General features: G+C 48.0%; 1 long non-coding RNA gene across 1 annotated transcript in view; it reads left to right on the top strand.

Moving 5' to 3' along the window:
• The window catches only part of LOC134947954 (uncharacterized), a 171,398-nt gene extending 148,916 nt beyond the window's left edge, over positions 1–22,482 (top strand). The window contains exons 2-3 of the long non-coding RNA XR_010182879.1: positions 20,528–21,263; positions 21,944–22,482. This is a non-coding gene — a long non-coding RNA (uncharacterized LOC134947954). The remainder of the gene's footprint in view (positions 1–20,527; positions 21,264–21,943) is intronic.
• Positions 22,483–22,755: the final 273 nt, after the last annotated feature.

Below are 22,755 nucleotides of genomic sequence, written 5' to 3' on the forward strand. Positions count from 1 at the left end.
CACACAGCTACCTCATTGCGCCTCTTTTTTTCTTTGCGTCATGTGCTGTTTGGGGAGTAGTTTTTGGAAGGGCCATCCTGCCTGACACTGCAGTGCCACTCCTAAATGGGCCAGGTGTTTGTGTCGGCCACTAGGGTCGCTTAGCTTACTCACACAGCTACCTCATTGCGCCTCTTTTTTTCTTTGCGTCATGTGCTGTTTGGGGAGTATTTTTTGGAAGGGCCATCCTGCGTGACACTGCAGTGCCACTCCTAGATGGGCCAGGTGTTTGTGTCGGCCACTAGGGTCGCTTAGCTTTCTCACACAGCTGCCTCTTTTCTTCTTCTTTGCGTCATGTGCTGTTTGGGGAGTAGTTTTTGGAAGGGCTATCCTGCCTGACACTGCAGTGCCACTCCTAGATGGGCCAGGTGTTTGTGTCGGCCACTAGGGTCGCTTAGCTTACTCACACAGCTACCTCATTGCGCCTCTTTTTTTCTTTGCGTCATGTGCTGTTTGGGGAGTATTTTTTGGAAGGGCCATCCTGCGTGACACTGCAGTGCCACTCCTAGATGGGCCAGGTGTTTGTGTCGGCCACTAGGGTCGCTTAGCTTACTCACACAGCTACCTCATTGTGCCTCTTTTTTTATTTGCGTCAAGTGCTGTTTGGGGAGTATATTCTTGAAGGACCATCCTGCGTGACACTGCAGTGCCACTCCTAGATGGGCCAGGTGTTTGTGTCGGCCACTAGGGTCGCTTAGCTTACTCACACAGCTACCTCATTGCGCCTCATTTTTTCTTTGCGTCATGTGCTGTTTGGGGAGTATATTCTTGAAGGGCCATCCTGCGTGACACTGCAGTGCCACTCCTTGATGGGCCAGGTGTTTGTGTCGGCCACTAGGGTCGCTTAGATTACTCACACAGCTACCTCATTGAGCCTCTTTTTTTCTTTGCGTCATGTGCTGTTTGGGGAGTAGTTTTTGGAAGGGCCATCCTGCCTGACACTGCAGTGCCACTCCTAGATGGGCCAGGTGTTTGTGTCGGCCACTAGGGTCGCTTAGCTTACTCACACAGCTACCTCATTGCGCCTCTTTTTTTCTTTGCGTCATGTGCTGTTTGGGGAGTATTTTTTTGGAAGGGCCATCCTGCGTGACACTGCAGTGCCACTCCTAGATGGGCCAGGTGTTTGTGTCGGCCACTAGGGTCGCTTAGCTTACTCACACAGCTACCTCATTGTGCCTCTTTTTTTCTTTGCGTCATGTGCTGTTTGGGGAGGATATTCTTGAAGGGCCATCCTGCGTGACACTGCAGTACCACTCCTAGATGGGCCAGGTGTTTGTGTCGGCCACTAGGGTCGCTTAGCTTACTCACACAGCTACCTCATTGTGCCTCTTTTTTTCTTTGCGTCATGTGCTGTTTGGGGAGTATATTCTTGAAGGGCCATCCTGCGTGACACTGCAGTGACACTCCTAGATGGGCCAGGTGTTTGTGTCGGCCATTAGGGTCGCTTAGCTTTCTCACACAGCTACCTCATTGCGCCTCTTTTTTTTCTTCTTTACGTCATGTGCTGTTTGGGGAGTTTTTGGAAGGGCCATCCTGCCTGACACTGCAGTGCCACTCCTAGATGGGCCAGGTGTTTGTGTCGGCCACTAGGGTCGCTTAGCTTACTCACACAGCTACCTCATTGCGCCTCTTTTTTTCTTTGCGTCATGTGCTGTTGGGGAGTATATTCTTGAAGGGCCATCCTGCGTGACACTGCAGTGCCACTCCTAGACGGGCCAGGTGTTTGTGTCGGCCACTAGGGTCGCTTAGCTTACTCACACAGCTCCCTCTTTGCGCCTCTTTTTTTCTTTGCGTCATGTGCTGTTTGGGGAGTATTTTTTGGAAGGGCCATCCTGCGTGACACTGCAGTGCCACTCCTAGATGGGCCAGGTGTTTGTGTCGGCCACTAGGGTCGCTTAGCTTACTCACACAGCTACCTCATTGCGCCTCTTTTTTTCTTTGCGTCATGTGCTGTTTGGGGAGTATTTTTTGGAAGGGCCATCCTGCGTGACACTGCAGTGCCACTCCTAGATGGGCCAGGTGTTTGTGTCGGCCACTAGGGTCGCTTAGCTTTCTCACACAGCTGCCTCTTTTCTTCTTCTTTGCGTCATGTGCTGTTTGGGGAGTAGTTTTTGGAAGGGCTATCCTGCCTGACACTGCAGTGCCACTCCTAGATGGACCAGGTGTTTGTGTCGGCCACTAGGGTCGCTTAGCTTACTCACACAGCTACCTCATTGCGCCTCTTTTTTTCTTTGCGTCATGTGCTGTTTGGGGAGTATTTTTTGGAAGGGCCATCCTGCGTGACACTGCAGTGCCACTCCTAGATGGGCCAGGTGTTTGTGTCGGCCACTAGGGTCGCTTAGCTTACTCACACAGCTACCTCATTGTGCCTCTTTTTTTATTTGCGTCAAGTGCTGTTTGGGGAGTATATTCTTGAAGGACCATCCTGCGTGACACTGCAGTGCCACTCCTAGATGGGCCAGGTGTTTGTGTCGGCCACTAGGGTCGCTTAGCTTACTCACACAGCTACCTCATTGCGCCTCTTTTTTTCTTTGCGTCATGTGCTGTTTGGGGAGTATATTCTTGAAGGGCCATCCTGCGTGACACTGCAGTGCCACTCCTTGATGGGCCAGGTGTTTGTGTCGGCCACTAGGGTCGCTTAGATTACTCACACAGCTACCTCATTGAGCCTCTTTTTTTCTTTGCGTCATGTGCTGTTTGGGGAGTAGTTTTTGGAAGGGCCATCCTGCCTGACACTGCAGTGCCACTCCTAGATGGGCCAGGTGTTTGTGTCGGCCACTAGGGTCGCTTAGCTTACTCACACAGCTACCTCATTGCGCCTCTTTTTTTCTTTGCGTCATGTGCTGTTTGGGGAGTATTTTTTTGGAAGGGCCATCCTGCGTGACACTGCAGTGCCACTCCTAGATGGGCCAGGTGTTTGTGTCGGCCACTAGGGTCGCTTAGCTTACTCACACAGCTACCTCATTTTGCCTCTTTTTTTCTTTGCGTCATGTGCTGTTTTGGGAGGATATTCTTGAAGGGCCATCCTGCATGACACTGCAGTACCACTCCTAGATGGGCCAGGTGTTTGTGTCGGCCACTAGGGTCGCTTAGCTTACTCACACAGCTACCTCATTGTGCCTCTTTTTTTCTTTGCGTCATGTGCTGTTTGGGGAGTATATTCTTGAAGGGCCATCCTGCGTGACACTGCAGTGCCACTCCTAGATGGGCCAGGTGTTTGTGTCGGCCATTAGGGTCGCTTAGCTTTCTCACACAGCTACCTCATTGCGCCTCTTTTTTTTCTTCTTTACGTCATGTGCTGTTTGGGGAGTTTTTGGAAGGGCCATCCTGCCTGACACTGCAGTGCCACTCCTAGATGGGCCAGGTGTTTGTGTCGGCCACTAGGGTCGCTTAGCTTACTCACACAGCTACCTCATTGCGCCTCTTTTTTTCTTTGCGTCATGTGCTGTTGGGGAGTATATTCTTGAAGGGCCATCCTGCGTGACACTGCAGTGCCACTCCTAGACGGGCCAGGTGTTTGTGTCGGCCACTAGGGTCGCTTAGCTTACTCACACAGCTACCTCATTGCGCCTCTTTTTTTTCTTCTTTGCGTCATGTGCTGTTTGGGGAGTATTTTTTGGAAGGGCCATCCTGCCTGACACTGCAGTGCCACTCCTAGATGGGCCAGGTGTTTGTGTCGGCCACTTGGGTCGCTTAGCTTAGCCATCCAGCGACCTATGTGCAAATTTTAGGACTAAAAATAATATTGTGAGGTGTTCAGAATAGACTGTAAATGAGTGTAAATTATGGTTATTGAGGTTAATAATACTATGGGATCAAAATGACCCCCAAATTCAATGATTTAAGTAGTGATGAGCGGGTTCGGTTCCTCGGAATCCAAACCCGCCCGAACTTCTCCCTTTTTTGCACGGGTCCGAGCAGACTCGGATCCTCCCGCCTTGCTCGGTTAACCCGTGCGCGCCCGAATGTCATCGTCCCGCTGTCGGATTCTCGCGAGACTCGGATTCTATATAAGGAGCCGCGCGTCGCCGCCATTTTCACACGTGCATTGAGATTGATAGGGAGAGGATGTGGCTGGCGTCCTCTCCGTTATAGTAGAACTATACTATAGTAGAAGAACTTAGTTATAAATTGTGGGGAGGATTGGGGACGGGGAGCAGCTGTTAGGGAGTGCAGGGTTTTGAGTTTAATTAATCTGTTGTTTCTCTGCCTGAAAAAAAACGCTCCACCACATCTGTGCTCACTCAGTGTGCTGCTTTGCTGCATGATATATCTGTGCTGAGTGCACTGCTCATATTGCCTAATTGTGGGGACTGGGGAGCAGTTATAGCAGGAGTACAGTGCACAGTTTTGCTGACAGTGACCACCAGTCCAGTATACGTTTGTCTGCCTGAAAAACACTGTGGTGTTTTTTTTTTCTTTCTTCATGCTAGTTTGTTTAGCAGTCTGCTGACAGTGTCCACCAGGTCCGTTATACAGTATATTATATTTATATATAAGCACTAAGCAGCAGTACGGTAGGCCACGGCTGTACCTATCTCTGTGTCGACTCGTCACTCGTCGTCCATAAGTATAAGTAATACTATCCATCCATCTACATTATACCTGTGGTGTTTTTTTTCTTTCTTCATACAAGTTTAGCAGTCTGCTGACACTGTCCACCAGGTCCGTTATACAGTATATTATATTTATATATAAGCACTAAGCAGCAGTACGGTAGGCCACGGCTGTACCTACCTCTGTGTCGACTCGTCACTCTTCGTCCATAAGTATAAGTAATACTATCCATCCATCTACATTATACCTGTGGTGTTTTTTTTTTTTCTTCATACTAGTTTAGCAGTCTGCTGACACTGTCCACCAGGTCCGTTATACAGTATATTATATTTATATATAAGCACTAAGCAGCAGTACGGTAGGCCACGGCTGTACCTACCTCTGTGTCGACTCGTCACTCGTTGTCCATAAGTATAAGTAATACTATCCATCCATCTACATTGTATACCTGTGGTGTTTTTTTTTCTTTCTTCATACTAGTTTAGCAGTCTGCTGACACTGTCCACCAGGTCCGTTATACAGTATATTATATTTATATTTCTCTGACGTCCTAGTGGATACTGGGGACTCCGTAAGGACCATGGGGAATAGCGGCTCCGCAGGAGACTGGGCACAAAAGTAAAGCTTTAGGACTACCTGGTGTGCACTGGCTCCTCCCCCTATGACCCTCCTCCAAGCCTCAGTTAGATTTTTGTGCCTGAACGAGAAGGGTGCACACTAGGTGGCTCTCCTGAGCTGCTTAGTGAAAAGTTTAGTTTTAGGTTTTTTATGTTCAATGAGACCTGCTGGCAACAGGCTCACTGCATCGAGGGACTAAGGGGAGAAGAAGCGAACTCACCTGCGTGCAGAGTGGATTGGGCTTCTTAGGCTACTGGACATTAGCTCCAGAGGGACCGATCACAGGCCCAGCCATGGATGGGTCCCAGAGCCGCGCCACCGGCCCCCTTACAGAGCCAGAAGACAGAAGAGGTCCGGAAAATCGGCGGCAGAAGACGTCCTGTCTTCAATAAGGTAGCGCACAGCACCGCAGCTGTGCGCCATTGCTCTCAGCACACTTCACACTCCGGTCACTGAGGGTGCAGGGCGCTGGGGGGGGGGGGGGGCGCCCTGAGACGCAATAAAAATACCTTAGATGGCTAAAAATACATCACATATAGCTCCTGGGCTATATGGATGCATTTAACCCCTGCCAGTTTTTCCTTAAAAATGCGGGAGAAAGGCCGCCGAGAAGGGGGCGGAGCCTATCTCCTCAGCACACAAGCGCCATTTTCCCTCACAGCTCCGTTGGAGGGAAGCTCCCTGGCTCTCCCCTGCAGTCACTACACTACAGAAAGGGTTAAAAAAAGAGAGGGGGGCACTAATTAGGCGCAGTATTAAAAATACAGCAGCTATAAGGGGAAAAACACTTATATAAGGTTATCCCTGTATATATATAGCGCTCTGGTGTGTGCTGGCAAACTCTCCCTCTGTCTCCCCAAAGGGCTAGTGGGGTCCTGTTCTCTATCAGAGCATTCCCTGTGTGTGTGCTGTGTGTCGGTACGTTTGTGTCGACATGTATGAGGAGAAAAATGATGTGGAGACGGAGCAGATTGCCTGTAATAGTGATGTCACCCCCTAGGGGGTCGACACCTGAGTGGATGAACTGTTGGAAGGCATTACGTGACAGTGTCAGCTCTGTATTAAAGACAATGGTTGACATGAGACAGCCGGCTACTCAGTTTGTGCTTGTCCAGACGTCTCATAGGCCGTCAGGGGCTCTAAAGCGCCCGTTACCTCAGATGGCAGATATAAACGCCGACACGGATACTGACTCCAGTGTCGATGGTGAAGAGACAAATGTGACTTCCAGTAGGGCCACACGTTACCTGATTGAGGCAATGGAAAATGTTTTACACATTTCTGATAATACGAGTACCACCAAAAAGGGGTATTATGTTCGGTGAGGAAAAACTACCTGTAGTTTTTTCTGAATCTGAGAGATTAAATGAGGTGTGTGATGATGCGTGGGTTTCCCCCGATAACAACTGATAATTTCTAGAATGTTATTGGCATTATATCCTTTCCCGCCAGAGGTTAGGGTGCGTTGGGAAACACCCCCTAGGGTGGATAAATCGCTCACACGCTTGTAAGAACAAGGGCTCTACCCTCTCCTGAGATGGCCGCCCTTAAGGATCCTGCTGTTAGAAAGCAGGAGGGTATCCTAAAATGTATTTACACACATACTGGTGTTATACTGCGACCAGCAATCGCCTCAGCCTGGATGTGCAGTGCTGGGTGGGCGTGGTCGGATTCCCTGACTGAAAATATTGATACCCTATATAGGGACGATGTATTATTGCCTATAGAGCATTTAAAAGATGCATTTCTATATATGCGTGCTGCACAGCGGAATATTTGCCAACTGGCATCAAGTCTAAGTGCGTTGTCCGTTTCTGCCAGTAGAGGGTTATGGACAACGACAGTGGTCAGGTGATGCGGATTCCAAACTGTATATGGAAGTATTGCATTATTAAGGGGAGGAGTTATTTGGGGTCGGTCTTTCAGACCTGGTGGCCACGGCAACAGCTGGGAAATCCACGTTTGTACCCCAGGTCGCCTCTCAACATAAGAAGACGCTGTATTATCAGGCGCAGTCTTTTCGTGGGCAAAAGGTTCCTCATTTCTGCCCCGTGACAGAGGGAGAGAAAAAAGGCTGCAGAAATCAGCCAGTTCCCAGGAACAGAAGCCTTCTCCGCCTCTGCCAAGCCCTCAGTATGAGGCTGGGGCTTTACAAGCAGAATCAGGCACGGTGGGGGCCCGTCTCAAGGAATTTCAGCGCGCAGTGGGCTCACTCGCAAGTAGACCCCTGGATCCTTCAGGTGATATCTCAGGGGTACAAATTGGAATTCGAGACGTCTCCCCCTCGCCGTTTCCTAAAGTCGGCTTTACCGATGTCTCCCTCTGACAGGGAGGCAGTTTTGGAAGCCATTCACAAGCTGTATTCCCAGCAGGTGATAATCAAGGTACCCCTCCTGCAACAGGGAACGGGGTATTATTCCACACTCTTGTGGTACCGAAGCCGGACGGCTCAGTGAAACTGATTCTAAATCTAAAATCTTGAACACTTACATACGGAGGTTCAAATTCAAGATGGAGTCACTCAGAGCAGTGATTGCGAACTTGGAAGAAGGGGACTACATGATGTCTCGGGACATCAAGGATGCTTACCTTCATGTTCCAATTTACCCTTCTCACCAAGGGTACCTCAAATTTATGGTACAGAACTGTCACTATCGGTTTCAGACGCTGCCGTATGGATGGTCCACGCACCCCGGGTCTTTACCAAGGTAATGGCCGAAATGATGATACTCCTTCGAAGGAAGGGAATTTTAGTTATCCCTTACTTGGACGATTCCCTGATAAGGGTAAGATCCAGGGAACAGTTGGAGGTCGGCGTAGCACTTTCTCAGGTAGTGTTGCGGCAGCACGGTTGGATTCTCAATATTCCAAAATTGCAGCTGGTTCCGACGACTCGTCTTCTGTTCCTAGGGATGATTCGGGACACAGTCCAGAAAAAGGTGTTTCTCCCGGAGGAGAAAGCAAGGGAGTTATCCGAGCTAGTCAGGAACCTCCTAAAACCGAGCCAAGTCTCAGTGCATCAATGCACAAGGGTTCTGGAAAAAATGGCGGCTTTCTACGAAGCAATCCCATTCGGCAGATTCCACGCAAGAACTTTCCAGTGGGACCTGCTGGACAAATGGTCCGGGTCGCATCTTCAGATGCATCAGCGGATAACCCTGTCACCAAGGACAAGGGTGTCCCTCCTGTGGTGGTTGCAGAGTGCTCATCTTCTAGAGGGCCGCAGATTCGGCATTCAGGACTGGGTCCTGGTGACCACGGATGCCAGCCTGCGAGGCTGGGGAGCAGTCACACAGGGTAGGAATTTCCAGGGCTTATGGTCAAGCCTGGAGACATCACTTCACATAAATATCCTGAAGCTAAGGGTCATTTACAATGCTCTAAGCTTAGCAAGACCTCTGCTTCAAGGTCAGCCGGTGTTGATCCAGTCGGACAACATCACGGCAGTCACCCACGTAAACAGACAGGGTGGCACAAGAAGCAGGAGGACAATGGCAGAAGCTGCAAGGATTCTTCGCTGGGCGGAAAATCATGTGATAGCACTGTCAGCAGTATTCATTCCGGGAGTGGACAACTGGGAAGCAGACTTCCTCAGCAGACACGACATCCACCTGGGAGAGTGGGGACTTCACCCAGAAGTCTTCCACATGATTATAAACCGTTGGAAAAAACTCAACAGGTATTGCGCCAGGTCAAGGGACCCTCAGGCAATAGCTGTAGACGCTCTGGTAACACCGTGGGTGTACCAGTCAGGGTATGTGTTCCCTCCTCTGCCTCTCATACCCAAGGTACTGAGAATTATAAGATGGAGAGGAGTAAGCACTATATTCGTGGCTCTGGATTGGCCAAGTAGGACTTGGTAACCGAAACTTCAAGAGATGCTCACGGAGGATCCGTGGCCTCTACCTCTAAGAAGGGACCTGCTCCAGCAAGGACCCTGTCTATTCCAAGACTTACCGCGGCTGCGTTTGACGGCATGGCGGTTGAACGCCGGATCCTGAATGAAAAAGGCATTCCGGATGAAGTCATCCCTATCCTGATCAAAGCCAGGAAGGATGTAACCGCAAAACATTATCACCGCATTTGGCGAAAATATGTTGCGTGGTGCGAGGCCAGTAAGGCCCGACGGAGGAATTTCAACTGGGTCGATTCCTACATTTCCTGCAAACAGGAGTGTCTATGGGCCTGAAATTGGGGTCCATTAAGGTTCAAATTTTGGCCCTGTCAATTTTCTTCCAAAAAGAACTAGCTTCAGTCCCTGAAGTTCAGACGTTTGTAAAAGGGGTACTGTATATACAGCCTCCTTTTGTGCCTCCAGTGGCACCTTGGGATCTCAATGTAGTTTTTGGGTTCCAAAAGTCACGTTGGTTGAACCACTTAAATCTGTGCAGTTAAAATATCTCACATGGAAAGTGGTCATGCTGTTGGCCCTGGCCTGGGCCAGGCGCGTGTCAGAATTGGCGGCTTTATCCTGTAAAAGCCCTTATCTGATTTTCCATTCGGATAGGGCGGAATTGAGGACTCATCCTCCGTTTCTCCCTAAGGTGTTTTCAGCGTTTCACCTGAACCAACCTATTGTGGTGCCTGCGACTACTAGGGACTTGGAGGACTCCAAGTTGCTAGACGTTGTCAGGGCCCTGAAAATATATGTTTCCAGGACGGCTGGAGTCAGAAAAGCTGACTCGCTGTTTATCCTGTATGCACCCAACAAGCTGGGTGCTCCTGCTTCTAAGCAGACTATTGCTCGTTGGATTTGTAGTACAATTCAGCTTGCACATTCTGTGGCAGGCCTGCCACAGCCAAAAATCTGTAAAGGCCCACTCCACAAGGAAGGTGGACTCATCTTGGGCAGCTGCCCGAGGGGTCTCGGCTCTACATCTTTGCCGAGCAGCTACTTGGTCAGGAGCAAATACGTTTGTAAAATTCTACAAATTTGATACCCTGACTGAGGAGGACCTGGAGTTCTCTCATTTGGTGCTGCAGAGTCATCCGCACTCTCCCGCCCATTTGGGAGCTTTGGTATAATCCCCATGGTCCTTACGGAGTCCCCAGCATCCACTAGGACGTCAGAGAAAATAAGAATTTACTTACCGATAATTCTATTTCTCGTAGTCCGTAGTGAATGCTGGGCGCCCAGCCCAAGTGCGGATTGTCTGCATTACTGGTACATAGTTATTGTTACCAAAAATCGGGTTATTGCTGTAGTGAGCCATCTTTTCTAGAGGCTCCTCTGTTATCATGCTGTTAACTGGGTTTAGATCACAAGTTATACGGTGTGATTGGTGTGGCTGGTATGAGTCTTACCCGGGATTCAAAATCCTTCCTTATTGTGTACGCTCGTCCGGGCACAGTATCCTAACTGAGGCTTGGAGGAGGGTCATAGGGGGAGGAGCCAGTGCACACCAGGTAGTCCTAAAGCTTTACTTTTCTGCCCAGTCTCCTGCGGAGCCGCTATTCCCCATGGTCCTTACGGAGTCCCCAGCATCCACTACGGACTACGAGAAATAGAATTATCGGTAAGTAAATTCTTATTATAAGCACTAAGCAGCAGTACGGTAGGCCACGGCTGTACCTACCTCTGTGTCGACTCGTCACTCGTCGTCCATAAGTATAAGTAATACTATCCATCCATCTACATTGTATACCTGTGGTGGCTTTTACTTGTGCGCAAAATATGGAGAACAAAAATGTGGAGGTTAAAAAAATAGGGAAAGATCAAGATCCACTTCCACCTCGTGCTGAAGCTGCTGCCACTAGTCATGGCCGAGACGATGAAATGCCATCAACGTCGTCTGCCAAGGCCGATGCCCAATGTCATAGTACAGAGCATGTAAAATCCAAAACACAAAAGATCAGTAAAAAAATGACCCAAAAATCCAAATTAAAAGCATCTGAGGAGAAGCGTAAACTTGCCAATATGCCATTTACGACACGCAGTGGCAAGGAACGGCTGAGGCCCTGGCCTATGTTCATGGCTAGTGGTTCAGCTTCACATGAGGATGGAAGCACTCATCCTCTCGCTAGAAAAAAGAAAAGACTTGCGGCAAAAGCACAGCAAAGAACTGTGCGTTCTTCGAAATCACAAATCCCAAAGGAGAGTCCAATTGTGTCGGTTGCGATGCCTGACCTTCCCAACACTGGACGGGAAGAGCTTGCCAAGTCAAGCGGAACGCGACCTGTCAACATCTCCTCCTTCACATTCTCCCACAACAGGGGGTGCGAGGAAAAGGCTACGAATTCCGAGCCCACCCGCTGGCGGTGATGCAGGGCAGTCTGGAGCGACTGCTGATGCTGACATCTGGTCCGGACTGAAGGACCTGCCAACGATTACTGACATGTCGTCTACTGTCACTGCATATGATTCTCTCACCATTGAAAGAATGGTGGAGGATTATATGAGTGACCGCATCCAAGTAGGCACGTCAGACAGTCCGTACGTATACTGGCAGGGAAAAGAGGCAATTTGGAGGCCCTTGCACAAACTGGCTTTATTCTACCTAAGTTGCCCTCCCTCCAGTGTGTACTCCGAAATAGTGTTTAGTGCCGCCGCTCACCTTGTCAGTAATCGGCGTACGAGGCTACTTCCAGAAAATGTGGAGAAGATGATGTTCATTAAAATGAATTATAATCAATTACTCCTTGGAGACATTCACCAGCAGCAATTGCCTCCAGAAAGTACACGGGGATCTGAGATGGTGGATTTCAGTGGGGACGAATTAATAATCTGTGAGGAGGGGGATGTACACAGTGAAAGGGGTGATGAATCGGACGATGATGATGAGGTGGACATCTTGCCTCTGTAGAGCCAGTTTGTGCAAGGAGAGATTGATTGCTTCTTTTTTGGTGGGGGCCCAAACCAACCAGTCATTTCAGTCACAGTCGTGTGGCAGACCCTGTCGCTGAAATGATGGATTGGTTAAAGTGTGCATGTCCTGTTTATACAACATAAGGGTGGGTGGGAGGGCCCAAGGACAATTCCATCTTGCACCTCTTTTTTCTTTCATTTTTCTTTGCGTCATGTGCTGTTTGGGGAGTATGTTTTGGAAGGGTCATCCTGCGTGACACTGCAGTGCCACTCTTAGATGGGCCAGGTGTTTGTGTCGGCCACTAGGGTTGCTTAGCTTACTCACACAGCTACCTCATTGCGCCTCTTTTTTTTCTTCTTTGCGTCATGTGCTGTTTGGGGAGTAGTTTTTGGAAGGGCCATCCTGCCTGACACTGCAGTGCCACTCCTAGATGGGCCAGGTGTTTGTGTCGGCCACTAGGGTCGCTTAGCTTACTCACACAGCTACCTCATTGCGCCTCTTTTTTTTCTTCTTTGCGTCATGTGCTGTTTGGGGAGTAGTTTTTGGAAGGGCCATCCTGCGTGACACTGCAGTGCCACTCCTAGATGGGCCAGGTGTTTGTGTCGGCCACTAGGGTCGCTTAGCTTACTCACACAGCTACCTCATTGCGCCTCTTTTTTTTCTTCTTTGCGTCATGTGCTGTTTGGGGAGTAGTTTTTGGAAGGGCCATCCTGTGTGACACTGCAGTGCCACTCCTAGATGGGCCAGGTGTTTGTGTCGGCCACTAGGATCGCTTAGCTTACTCACACAGCTACCTCATTGCACCTCTTTTTTCTCTTCTTTGCGTCATGTGCTGTTTGGGGAGTAGTTTTTGGAAGGGCCATCCTGCGTGACACTGCAGTGCCACTCCTAGATGGGCCAGGTGTTTGTGTCGACCACTAGGGTCGCTAAGCTTACTCACACAGCTACCTCATTGCGCCTCTTTTTTTTCTTCTTTGCGTCGTGTGCTGTTTGGGGAGTAGTTTTTGGAAGGGCCATCCTGCGTGACACTATAGTGCCACTCCAGGATGGGCCAGGTGTTTCTGTCGGCCACTAGGGTCGCTTAGCTTAGCCATCCAGCAACCTCGGTGCAAATTTTAGGACTAAAAATAATATTGTGAGGTGTGAGGTGTTCAGAATAGACTGAAAATGAGTGGAAATTATGGTTATTGAGGTTAATAATACTATGGGATCAAAATGACCCCCAAATTCAATGATTTAAGCTGTTTTTTAGGGTTTTTTGAAAAAAAACACCTGAATCCAAAACACACCCGAATCCGACAAAAAAAAAATCGGTGAGGTTTTGCCGAAACGCGTTCGAACCCAAAACACGGCCACGGAACCGAACCCAAAACACAAAACCCGAAAAATTTCAGGTGCACATCCCTAGATTTAAGCTGTTTTTGAGTTTTTTTTTAAAAAAACTCCCGAATCCAAAACACACCCGAATCCGACAAAAAATATTCAGTGAGGTTTTGCCAAAACGCGTTCGAACCCAAAACACGGCCGCGGAACCGAACCCAAAACCAAAACCCAAAAAATTTCCGGTGCACATCACTAGTATATATATATATATATATATATATATATATATATACACACACATACATGTACACATATATACATAGCATATTAAACATGCATATATATATATATATATGCACACACACAAACAGTACACATATATATACACATGTATATATCCAATTTTATGCTCCGGCACTGGACACTGCCCCTGCAATGGGGCTGACTTGCTCAGGTGCCCTCCTCCAGGTACAAGAACCATATGGATGACAACATGGAAAGATGAGGCAGCACTCAGAGTCTTGAAACAGCTTAAAACTTGTAATGGTGCATATCAACGTTTCGGGGTCTCCCCCTTCATTAGGATTCAAGGGGGAGACCCCGAAACGTTGATATGCATTGATATGCACCATTACAAGTTTTAAGCTGTTTCAAGACTCTGAGTGCCGCCTCATCTTTCCATGTTGGTACACATGTATATATATATATATGTGTGTTGTGTGTGTGTGTGTGTGTGTGTGTGTGTGTGTGTGTGTGTGTGTGTGTGTTTATATGTATGTATGTATATACATGTGTATATACTGTATGTATGCACATGGATATATATGTACTATAATTAAAATAAAGTAAACTTTTATTGCACTTACAAGTGCCACCAGGAAGACCGCAGGCTGCAGAGGACGCTAGACAGCCATTAATAATACTCATGCAGCTAAAAAAAAAAAAAATGTTTTTATTTTTTTAGTGGAGGGGGTTTCTGGGTGCTCGGACCCCCCCCCCCCTGGGTGCGCCACTGCATGGGGGTTTGAGAGGGGTGGGGGAGTGAAAGAGGGTGGGGTGGGAGGTGGGGGTGTGTGGAAGGTGGGTGCCTTCTAACATGGCATCTTTGTTGTCTTCTTGCTCATCCTAAAAAACACAATGTAAAATATATGCTATTGTACTACAAATAAGTACTACATTTGGCAATATTATATACTACATAAATGGTACCTGGACATGCAAGTCTACAGCAACACACAAGCAAACCAGAAAACAGCATACAAAAAATGGCTGCTATAAATACATAACACCAGAGTGTCTCAAATGCAGTCCTCCAGACACTCCATCGGACCAGGCTCACCAGAGATGGTTTAATCAAATTGACTGAAGTACTAATTAAGTTACCTGTGGGCAAGCATGGAGGAACTTAAAACATGGACCGTAGTGGTACCTTGAGAGAATATGTTTTTAATTACCTACCGGTAAATCCTTTTCTCATAGTCCGTAGAGGATACTGGGGTCCACATTAGTACCATGGGGTATAGATAGGTCCACTAGGAGCCTTGGGCACCTTAAGAAATCAATAGTGTGCACTGGCTCCTCCCTCTATGCCCCTTCTACCAGACTCAGTCTAGGAAACTGTGCCCGAGGAGACGGACATATCCTGAGGAAGTATGTAACCGAACAGTGGTGAGATTCGAACCAGCACACACAAGAGGAAAGCCATGCTAACCAAAGTTGAACAGGAACAGCAACAGCTGAACCAACAACATTACTTAACAAAGTAACAGTGCAGGAAAAACGAAGCACTGGGCAGGCGCCCAGTATCCCCTACGGACTACGAGAAAAGGATTTACCGGTAGGTAATTAAAATCCTGTTTTCTCTTACGTCCTAGAGGATGCTGGGGTCCACTTTAGTACCATGGGGTATAGACGGCTCCGCAGGAGCCCTGGGCACTCTAAGACTTTTTAGCTGTGTGAACTGGCTCCTCCCTCTATGCCTTTCCTCCAGACCTCAGTTTAGAAAATGTGCCCGATGAGACTGGGTGCACACTAGTGGAGCTCTACTGAGTTCTGCTAAAAAATAGACTGTTAGGTTTTTTATTTTACAGGGAAGCTGCTGGCAACAGCTTCCCTGCTTCGTGGGACTTTAGGGGGGGAAGTAGGAACCAACTTCTCTCTTAGTTCCATGGTTCTGCTTCCGCTGACAGGACACCATTAGCTCCTGAAGGGTACTGAACACAGCTCCAGACTAGCCAGCATTCACTCCCACAGCACTGCCGCCACCCCCTATCAGAGCCAGAAGTCAGAAGACAGGTGAGTAGTTAGCGGAGTCCTGCAGAGAGGGGTCCTCCGGTCATCAAGGAGGATGGCATGTTCTCGGCACAGGGTGCAGAGCGCGCCGGGGGGACTGGAGGCGCACCGTGCACCCTGTGCTCTGAGGGCAGGGGTGTATCTTCCTATTGGCCAGGATGGCACTTGCCAGGGGCACCGGCCAAGAATGGGGCGCCGCCCGGCAGTGCAACCCACGCCAGGGAGTAGAATGACATAGTTTTCACTGAGTACATCCCTTAGCAGTGCTCATCCACTGCCGGACTCTCAGAAGCGTATTGCACTCTGACACTCTCTGTGGCTACAGTCACAATGATGGTGAATATAGCCGGGGAGCAGGGCACTTTCAGGTATGGGGAGGGGCGAGGCACCTCCTCTTCCTCATCCGCTCCCCTTCTCATTGGTCCCACGCGGACTGTCACCAAACAGCAGCCACTACAATCAGCACCAGTCAGCAGTGCAGCCTGAGCATACCTGTACATTTTCTGCGGTACTACAGCTGCACTGCATGGTCTATCCTGGCAGTCTGGATCACAGGTTACTAAGAGCTCTGTATGGAGAGGTATCTAGACCAGTGACTGCAAGTCCCAGCACACCTGCATGTATGTGTGCATATATCCCCTTGGTGCCCCTGTCCACACCCTCCTTGTAATTCCCCCTTAGTGTCACTGCCCGCACCATCCCTATAACTGCTCAGTGACCCCACCCATACACTCCTGTAATTCCCTCTGTGTCCCTGCCCGCACCCTCCCTGTAATTCCCTCTCAGTGTCCCTACAAGCACCGTAACCGTAATTCCCCCTCAGTCTCCCTGCTTGCACACTCCTCGTAATTCCTCCTCAGTGTCCCTGCTTGCACCCGCCCCGTAATTCCATCTCAGTGTCCCTGACTGTACCCTCCTCGTAATTCCTGCTCAGCACGGCCGTAGCTAGGTGTGTGCCTAGTGTTCTTGGCCCACAGTACATAGGCACTGAGGACAGAGAACCACATGTAATGTGTAAAAGGGAGATCTGCCTGCTGTAACGTGTAAAAGGGCGCTCTGCCTGCTGTAACGTGTAAAAGGGCGCTCTGCCTGCCGTAAAGTGTAAAAGGGAGCTCTGCCTGCCGTAACGTGTAAAAGGGAGCTCTGCTGCCGTAACGTGTAAAAGGGAGCTCTGCCTGCCGTAACGTGTAAAAGGGAGCTCTGCCTGCCGTAACGTGTAAAAGGGAGCTCTACCTGCCGTAACGTGTAAAAGGGAGCTTTGCCTGCCGTAATGTGTAAAAGGGAGCTCTACCTGCCGTAATGTGTAAAAGGGAGCTCTACCTGCCGTAATGTGTGTAAGTGGCGTCATTTGATTAATGGAGACCATTGTGCAGCGTAATATGAATTGGTATTATTTTGTTGCCATGTCCCTAACACATAAAGCAACACCCCTATAGTTTTGGCGCACACCTACAGCACGCACTGGCCCTATTTAAATATGGGGAGGGGGGCTGAGGCTGTCTCTTCCACACAGCGCTAAAATGTCTAGTTACGGTACTGGTCCTCAGTGTCCCTGCCTGCACCCTCCCCATAATTCCATCTCAGTGTCCCTGCCCGCTCCCTCCTCGTAATTCCTCCTCAGTGTTCCTTCTCGCACCCTCCCTGTAATTGCCCCTCAGTGTCCCTGACCTCAGCCTCCCTGTAGCCCTTCCCTCTCATTTTCCCTGCCCACACTCTCCTGTAATTCCACCTCAGTGTCCCTCCCTGTACCCTCCCCGTAATTCCCCCTCAGTGTCCCTGCCCACACACTCCTGTAATTCCCCCTCAGTGTCCCTGACCTCAGCCTTCCTGTAAGCCCTCCACCTCATTGTCCCTACCAGCACTCTCCCTGTAATTCTCCCTGAGGGCGGGATGCATCATTGCTTACCGTCACGTTTTCATTCCGTTTTCGCATTTGTTCCGCATTCTCGGATGTATCAATAAAGTTTTATTTTTCAATTTTCGCGTCACTTCCGCATTGCGCCCTTATCGCGGGCGGGCCGCGCCGTAACCCCTCCCCATTGGCAGCAACAGAGCTTTCGCACTGGCCAATGTATCAACAGTTGGCTCGGTGCTTACCGATATATTTAGATTCGCCTCATTGGAGTGGCGGAGTGTAATACATTTTTATAAAAGGTACACCAATGTGTTTGTTTTGGGAGGGTAAGAGGCACAGCAGGAGGATAGGAAAGGTGGATGGAGGCTGGAGGTACAGCAGTGGACAAACATGCTGGAGGGAGGCAGGAGGCACAGCAAGGAGGGACATATCCTGGAGGGAGGCACAGCAAAGGGGAACAAATCCTGCAGGGAGGCATGAGGCACAGCAAGGGGCAGAACACAACCTGGAGGGAGGCATGAGGCACAGCAAGGGGGAACACATCCTGCAGGGGGCATGAGGCACAGCAAGGGGCAGAACACAACCTGGATGAAGGCATGAGGCACAGCATGGGGCAGAACACAACCTGGATGAAGGCAGGAGGCACAGCAAGGGGCAGAACACATCCTGCAGGGAGGCATGAGGCACAGCAAGGGGCAGAACACAACCTGGAGGGAGGCATGAGGCACAGCAAGGGGGAACACATCCTGCAGGGAGGCATGAGGCACAGCAAGGGGCAGAACACAACCTGGAGGGAGGCATGAGGCACAGCAAGGGGCAGAACACATCCTGCAGGGAGGCATGAGGCACAGCAAGGGGCAGAACACAACCTGGAGGGAGTCATGAGGCACAGCAAGGGGGAACACATCCTGCAGGGAGGCATGAGGCACAGCAAGGGGCAGAACACAACCTGGAGGGAGGCATGAGGCACAGCAAGGGGCAGAACACAACCTGGAGGGAGGCATGAGGCACAGCAAGGGGGAACACATCCTGCAGGGAGGCATGAGGCACAGCAAGGGGCAGAACACAACCTGGAGGGAGGCATGAGGCACAGCAAGGGGCAGAACACAACCTGGAGGGAGGCATGAGGCACAGCAAGGGGGAACACATCCTGCAGGGGGGCATGAGGCACAGCAAGGGGCAGAACACAACCTGGATGAAGGCATGAGGCACAGCATGGGGCAGAACACAACCTGGATGAAGGCAGGAGGCACAGCAAGGGGCAGAACACATCCTGCAGGGAGGCATGAGGCACAGCAAGGGGCAGAACACAACCTGGAGGGAGGCATGAGGCACAGCAAGGGGGAACACATCCTGCAGGGAGGCATGAGGCACAGCAAGGGGCAGAACACAACCTGGAGGGAGGCATGAGGCACAGCAAGGGGCAGAACACATCCTGCAGGGAGGCATGAGGCACAGCAAGGGGCAGAACACAACCTGGAGGGAGGCATGAGGCACAGCAAGGGGGAACTCATCCTGCAGGGAGGCATGAGGCACAGCAAGGGGCAGAACACATCCTGGAGGGAGGCATGAGGGACAGCAGGTGAAATATGTTTATGATAGACTTACCATAGTTAAATATGTGAGGTACACTGGGTTCCACAGGGAATAACAGATTGGAATGTAGCCCAGAGCTTATAACCTGATCAATATGATATAAGCAAATGATCCTCTGAACAAGTACGAGGATTTATCTCTGGACCATGGATGAGGTGAGTATATTTATCTTTTATTTTCAGGTATCCGTGGATTCTACTTGGAGAAGAGGACCGATGTCGGCGTGTGAACATAGGTAAGTATGTGTGTGTCGGCAGTGTGTAATAAAGTTGTACTTGTCACGGTGTGTGTCTCCTGTTTTTATTTGGGTATTTTTTTTCCAGTAGTACTACAAGTACCAGTGGGCCAGATTTTCTCCCGCATGCTGGTACTTGTGTTTCTCCAAGTACCAGCTTGCGGGGGAGGCTTGCTGGGACTTGTAGGCCTATTGGAAAAAACAATATTCTGTCATTTTACTCAAGGCTATCAGCCTCCCATCCGCAGCCAATGGATGGGGGGGACAGCCTCGGGCTTCACCCCTGGCCCTTAGGTGGCTGGGGGGGGGGACCCCTTGATTGAAGGGGTCCCCACTCCCCCAGGGTACCCCGGCCAGGGGTGACTAGTTGGATATTTAATGCCACGGTCGCAGGGCACTGTATAAAAGTGACCCCCGGCTGTGGCATTATCTGTCCAGCTAGTGGAGCCCGGTGCTGGTTTTAAAAATACGGGGGACCCCTACGCTTTTTGTCCCCCGTATTTTTTGCACCAGCACCAGGCGCAGAGCCTGGTGCTGGTTTTAAAAATACGGGGGATCCCCTGTCCATTTTTCCCCCGCATTTTTAGAACCAGGACCAGCTCGAAGAGCCCGAGGTTGGTTATGCTTTGAAAGGGAGACCCCACGCCATTTTTTCCCGGAAATGTACCATTCAATCTAAAAAATAAAAAAAAATTATTTTAAAAAATATATAAATAATACTTGTGCCTCCAAAAAAGACAAACCAAGTACCTAATCCCATCTAATATAAATAGATATGCTTCAAGCTGCTGGGTTCCATCGTACGACTATCCAAATTATTAATAATGAATTAATTAATAATTATTAATAATGTGTGGGCCAGAAAAGTCCATTTATAATGACAACCACTGTTTTCTATGGGTGAAACGGGTTCAGTGTGAAAGGTACCAAAATGGTAATGAAATGGTAATTTACTGGTTACAACATGAGATGTGAAAGGGGTTAAACTGCTCAGACCCGTTTTAATAACCGTTTCAAATACCATTTCAAAAGCAGGTTTTACGATGTTAAAGTAGTATAACTGAACAGCTAAACTTTAGCCAGTTAGTGCCTTGGTTCAAGTACCATCTCTACACCCCTGATGTTCCCTGTGGAACCCCAGTGTACCCTGTAGCAGATTGTATTAATATTATTTTCACAATTTTTTTTTTAACATTTAATTTGCAGATGGATTTCAGCCTAAATTTTCTGAGGATAGTTCTGTCGATTGTAATGAGCAGGACAGGGACAGCAACTTCATATACAAATGCAGGATGTAGATTCACTGATCGAAGGAGGAGGAGGAGGAGATTGTTTAACCATAGGAAAAATTTGTTCAGAATTCCTAAAACCAAAGTACGAAAACGGTACAGATTATCTAGTGCTGCAATACTTGAGCTATACAATAAAATCAAGGAAGACATCACACCACACACAAAGAGAACTAAGGCTATCAGTGGTCTCACTAAACTTTTGGTAACTTTACATTATCTTGCTTCTGGCACGTTTCAGAGTACAGTGTCATCAGTTGGCGGTGTGAGCCAATCCTCTTTTAGCCGGTTTTTTGAGAAGGTGTTAGATGCCATCCTTAAGCACACCTCAGATTACATTCATTTCCCAAAAACAACTTCAGAGTGGATAAACCTAAAAAGAGGTTTTTTTGAAAAGGCAAAGTTCCCAAATGTGGTTGGGGCCATCGACTGTACCCACATTCCAATTTCGCCTTCACACGAATTAGATGAGGTTTGCAGGAACAGGAAAAACTTTCACTCGATGAACATTCAGGCCATCTGTGACCACAATTATAAATTTTTAAACATCTTTGCAGCTTTTCCGGGGAGTACACATGACGCCTACATTTTAAGGCATTCAAATGTGTACCAAAAATTTGAAAACGGTGACTATCCAGACTGCTGGTTACTAGGTGAGTTTCAGCATAATTTACAAAATACATATTTTCAATAGGGTGTTGCAGAGATGGGGAATGAGAAGACGGTAGTGTTGGTAGAATAAAGATTGCCAAGATAAAATGGGGTGCTAATTATCAATTAAATATTATTAAACAAAGTATTGAGTGTTAGCTAATTTAAATCAGATTTTTGACTTTGGGAAATCTGTTAGAACATACCCCAAACAAATGTTACTCTGTCTGCACATGTCACATCTGCCCCACCTGCATTGCACAGTTTTGCCTATTAGCTAACCAAATTTCATCTGCGCCCAGTTATGAATCTTGTCATGTGTTGCTATCCTACCCACACAGCTACTCTTTCTCCTATGCCTTAATCCTTTGTGACCATTGAATACTTACTGTTGTTTCACCAAGTCATGGCATTAAATTTATTTCCTCAGCTATCAGGCCTGCTGTAATTTGTAGTTAGAGATGCTAATGTTCTATGGTGTTCAATTCTTTTTTTTTTTTATGAGATCCTCTGGATTTTGAAAAATGTCATCAAAATTTTTATCTTAATTCCAAAATAAGTATCTAAACGTTTGAAAAATTCACTTATAGATGTAGATGAGATATTGAAAAATAAACTATAACAAAATTAATTTTATTCAAATGTTAATACAAATAATTTAGTTATATTTGTCTTCTTGTAGGGGATTCAGGATATGGCTGCAGGCCCTGGCTATTGACTCCTGTTCCAAGACCCAGGCATAGAAATGAAAAAAAATATAATAGAGCTCATATTACAACTCGTGGAATAATTGAGCGAGCTTTTGGCATCCTAAAAAGTCGCTTCCGGTGTATTTCACATTCAGGTGGCACTTTACTATATTCTGCTGCAAAAGTCTGTAAAATCTTCACCGTATGCTGCATTCTTCACAACATGTGTATTGACTATAGCATTGAATGGGAGCGAAAAGTAAGGGTCACTGAGGTAAATGCCTCAAATCGCTCTGATGAATATCATGGTAGTACCTTACATGGTGCTGGTGCTCGTTCCCAATTGATTCAAAGTTATTTTAGTTAATGTGGGCAAGAAACCTCAGCCTTTATGAATGTTTTTCTGATTTATGTGTTAATGCAGTTGCTCAGAATAGGTTACCCATTGGTTCTCTTGGCAGTGTTTATTATATTTCTGTTGTTTAAAAAAAAAAAAAAAAAAAAGAATATCTACTTAAAAAAAATACTGTGAAATGAGTAAATGATAATAAATGTATATAAAAAATAAACCAAGGTCTTCTGGTTCTTTCAAATATTAGTTTTAATAAATGCAACATTTTAACACACACCACTGTTCTATTAGACCCTCCTTAGGTTTTTTTTTTTCACCAAGGTCATAGGTGACAGGCTTCATCACTAGGATGAGAGTAAGTTTTTATTTTTATTCAAAATGAATATCTGAGTTGCTGAAACATATGTCAAACTAAAACAGAATATAAACTTCTCGAACAATAATTGAAAAAGA

Source organism: Pseudophryne corroboree, chromosome 8 (genome assembly GCF_028390025.1).
Source record: "Pseudophryne corroboree isolate aPseCor3 chromosome 8, aPseCor3.hap2, whole genome shotgun sequence".
Lineage (NCBI taxonomy): Eukaryota > Metazoa > Chordata > Amphibia > Anura > Myobatrachidae > Pseudophryne > Pseudophryne corroboree.